The sequence below is a fragment of the Monodelphis domestica genome, chromosome 3 (genome assembly GCF_027887165.1).
Source record: "Monodelphis domestica isolate mMonDom1 chromosome 3, mMonDom1.pri, whole genome shotgun sequence".
In the NCBI taxonomy this organism is placed as follows: Eukaryota; Metazoa; Chordata; class Mammalia; order Didelphimorphia; family Didelphidae; genus Monodelphis; species Monodelphis domestica.
Window position 1 is genome coordinate 299722175 of NC_077229.1, and position 4567 is coordinate 299726741.

Here is a 4567-nt window from a genome sequence, read left to right on the forward strand (position 1 = left end):
TCCCCCTGATGATCATTGGGAGACTAGTCTCCCCATTGATCACTTAACATAATCATCTTGTAGTCCTAAAGAACTTCCAACTCCAGATATATACAATATTCAGTTTCTAAGAGGAAATTCCAATAGTTAGGGAGGAATAGAAAAGAGAGAAAGCAAAAACAATATTTTGCTATGTGCATTGACAAAAAGCCAAATTAGGGGCAGTCCCCTTTGGCATAAAAGTATACATTTATAATAAATGTTCAATCAAACTTCAGTTCAATCAACCCCATCCAGAGTTCATTCTTGATCTTCTTGATGTAGTGTAGGTTTTCTGGCCTCTTTCTGCAACAGTTCATTCTCTGGATTTAGAAGTTATCAAGCTTCTTCCTTGAAGATCATTCTCATACAAAAATTTCAAAATCTTGGATTTTTATTGAAATACAATCCCCCCTCCTGACGTGGGTATTAGAAAACATCCAGTTCAGCTCAGGATGCATGGTTGAGCCATGGGGTTGTATGAGTCAATTATTAAAAGAAGAGAAAGACAAAACCAAAAACATAAAGAAAAAAAATGGAAGAAAGTTAAACTTTTGGGAAAAAGAAAAAAATCAAAATAGAATCAAAATATACCAAAATCTATGTATATAAATTGTTGAGTAAGCAAGAATAATTTTATAATAGCACCTTGAGCAGATCCAACTTAAAATAGTTTCTATCCCACAAGTCTGTAGGACAGAATGCAGTAATATTCCACTTACCAATTTGTAGCCAAGACTACAGGAAGTTGCCATACTATAAGAAGAAAAGGAACTAGAATTTTTTTTTTAATATATTTTATTTGATCATTTCCAAGCATTATTCGTTAAAGACATAGATCATTTTCTTTTCCTCCCCCCCACCCCCCATAGCCGACGCGTAAGTCCACTGGGCATTAGATGTTTTCTTGATTTGAACCCATTGCTTTGTTGATAGTATTTGCATTAGAGTGTTCATTTAGAGTCTATCCTCTGTCATGTCCCCTCAACCTCTGTATTCAGGCAGTTGCTTTTTCTCGGTGTTTCCACTCCCATAGTTTATCCTTTGCTTATGAATGGTGTTTTTTTCTCCTGGATCCCTGCAAGTTGTTCAGGGACATTACACCGCCACTAATGGAGAAGTCCATTACGTTCGATTATACCACAGTGTATTAGTCTCTGTGTACAATGTTCTCCTGGTTCTGCTCCTCTCGCTCTGCATCACTTCCTGGAGGTTGTTCCAGTCTCCATGGAACTTCTCCACTTTATTATTCCTTTTAGCACAATAGTACTCCATCACCAACATATACCACAGTTTGTTCAGCGATTCCCCAATTGATGGGCATCCCCTCGTTTTCCAGTTTTGGGCCACCACAAAGAGCGCAGCTATGAATATTTTTGTACAAGTCTTTGTGTCCATTATCTCTTTGGGGTACAGACCCAGCAGTGCTATGGCTGGGTCAAAGGGTAGATATTCTTTTGTCGCCCTTTGGGCATAGTTCCAAATTGCCCTCCAGAATGGTTGGATCAGTTCAAAACTCCACCAGCAATGAATTAATGTCCCTACTTTGCTGCATCCCCTCCAGCATTCATTACTTTCCATAGCTGTCATGTTAGCCAATCTGCTAGGTGTGAGATGATACCTCAGAGTTGTTTTGATTTGCATCTCTCTGATTATAAGAGATGTAGAACACTTCTTCATGTGCTAATTAATAGTTTTGATTTCTTTGGCTGAGAACTGCCTGTTCATGTCCCTTGCCCATTTATCAATTGGAGAATGGCTTGATTTTTTTGTACAATTGATTTAGCTCATTATAAATATGAGTAATTAAACCTTTGTCAGAGGTTTCTATGAAGATTTTTTCCCAATTTGTTGTTTCCCTTCTGATTTTAGTTATATTGGTTTTGTTTGTACAAAAGCTTTTTAGTTTGATGTAGTCAAAATTATTTATTTTACATTTTGTGATTCTTTCTATGTCTTGCTTGGTTTTAAAGCCTTTCCCCTCCCAAAGGTCTGACATGTATACTATTCTGTGTTTACCCAATTTACTTATGGTTTCCTTCTTTATGTTTAATTCACTCACCCATTTTGAATTTATCTTGGTGTAGGGTATGAGGTGTTGATCTATTCCTAGTCTCTCCCACACTGTCTTCCAATTTTCCCAGCAGTTTTTATCGAATAGTGGATTTTTGTCCCAAAAGCTGGGATCTTTGGTTGGGTTTATCGTATACTGTCTTGCTGAGGTCGCTTTCCCCCAGTCTATTCCACTGATCTTCCTTTCTGTTTCTTAGCCAGTACCAAATTGTTTTGATGACTGCTGCTTTGTAATATAGTTTTAGGTCAGGGACTGCAAGGCCCCCATCATATGTGTTTTTTTTCATTATTTCCCTGGATATCCTTGATCTTTTGTTCTTCCAAATGAACTTTGTTATGGTTTTTTCTAAATCAGTGAAGAAGTATTTTGGTAGTTCAATGGGTATGGCACTAAATAGATAAATAAGTTTGGGTAGGATGGTCATTTTTATTATATTGGCTCGTCCTATCCATGAGCAGTTAATGTTTTTCCATTTGGAACTAGAATTTTATTTTGATAGAGAAGTATCACTCCCTGGTCTTATTTTTTTGTCATTCTCAGGGATATGGGGAGCCAGGATGATAGTCACACTTTGCTCCTTGTCTTAGTACTTCACAAAGAATATAGATACAAGGAAGTCCTATGACTTGTCAACATGGAAATATAGAAACCCCCAGTTTACTTAGTTTAAGGGCATAAACCCCAGGTTTTGACCTTGTCACAGGAGAGGTTTCCTCCTGAGGGAAGGTCCCACTTCACCAGACAATAGACATCCACTTCAGGTGGGCGGCAGATCCCATCTGAAGCCAAGTAGCTTTTGTCTCCAGAAGCCTTTCCCAGTATATCACACCCTCCTTACTGAGGATCGAACTCAGGACCTTCAGCTTATGAGACTGATGTGCTACCACTGCACCAAAGCTGAAGTAGATGTCTATTTGTCTGGTGAAGTGGGACCTTCCCTCAGGGGGAAACATCTCCTGTGACAAGGTCAAAACCTGGGGTTTATGCCCTTAAACTAAGTAAACTGGGGATTTCTATATTTCCATGTTAACAGACTTAACATATGTCAAGCATCGCAACCTTGAGTTTCACATTAGTTTCCCTGTGTGTTCTTTTTGGCATTATTCAGGTTATGTCTGTGCTCCTTGTTTTTATCCCATTTCCTAGAATCAGACACACACATTAATCACATTCCCATAACATTTATCAATAAATGGCAGGTTCCCATAGTCTAAAGCTCTCTGTGTATGTATTAATATTATAGCAAATATTTATATATCTATATATATACATATATATACTTAAACTTATTGTAGAAAAAAACTAACATTGATTTATGTACCTTAAATATAAGAAATGGGAAAAAAGAAAAAATCTAATATTTCTAATAAAAATTTTTAAAAAGCAATAATAAAATAAGGAGGAAAATCAGGAATTCAATGTGTTCCTGAAAACAGTATCCACTTGTCTATGGATTATTATCTCCAATGCATGTGATAGGATGCAGTCAATCAGTCTCAACAGAAGATTCTCTCTTCACATGTGAGCAATGAATCCAAGAGTCCTTTTCTCCAGTCTTTATATATGTTGGAGTAGTTAACAATATTTGGAATGACCCTTCCCAGGAAGGCTGAGTTGCTCCAGTATGCTGGAAATTCTTAATATACACCTTATCTCCTGGGTTCATGTCATGAAGTGAAAAGTTTAGTGGTCCAGCGTGTACTGCAGCTCCGGATTCATGGAATTCATGCAGTTTGTGCTGTAATTCCTGTATATAGGAAGCAATAGTAGTATCTCCCCCTAATAGTGATGTATATGCAGGGGAGAAAGGTTTAGCCTGTATAGGTGGATGTCCAAAAAGCATCTCAAATGGTGAGATGTGTAGGTCTCTTCTAGGCCTGCTTCTAAGATAAAATAGGGCCAGAGGAAGAATTTCAGGCCATTTTTTTTAAAAATATATTTTATTTGATCATTTCCAAGCATTATTCGTTAAAGACATAGATCATTTTCTTTTCCTCCCCCCCACCCCCCATAGCCGACGCGTAAGTCCACTGGGCATTAGATGTTTTCTTGATTTGAACCCATTGCTTTGTTGATAGTATTTGCATTAGAGTGTTCATTTAAAGTCTATCCTCTGTCATGTCCCCTCAACCTCTGTATTCAGGCAGTTGCTTTTTCTCGGTGTTTCCACTCCCATAGTTTATCCTTTGCTTATGAATGGTGTTTTTTTTCTCCTGGATCCCTGAAAGTTGTTCAGGGACATTACACCGCCCCTAATGGAGAAGTCCATTACGTTCGATTATACCACAGTGTATTAGTCTCTGTGTACAATGTTCTCCTGGTTCTGCTCCTCTCGCTCTGCATCACTTCCTGGAGGTTGTTCCAGTCTCCATGGAACTTCTCCACTTTATTATTCCTTTGAGCACAATAGTATTCCATCACCAACATATACCACAGTTTGTTCAGCCATTCCCCAATTGATGGGCATCCCCTCGT

General features: G+C 38.1%; 1 non-coding gene across 1 annotated transcript; it reads right to left on the reverse strand.

Annotated features, from left to right (window-relative positions):
- Positions 1 to 2920: 2920 nt before the first annotated feature.
- On the reverse strand, positions 2921 to 2995 carry TRNAM-CAU (transfer RNA methionine (anticodon CAU)). Its single transcript has one exon. It is a non-coding gene; the product is annotated as a tRNA-Met (tRNA).
- Between the last annotated feature and the right edge of the window lie 1572 nt (positions 2996 to 4567).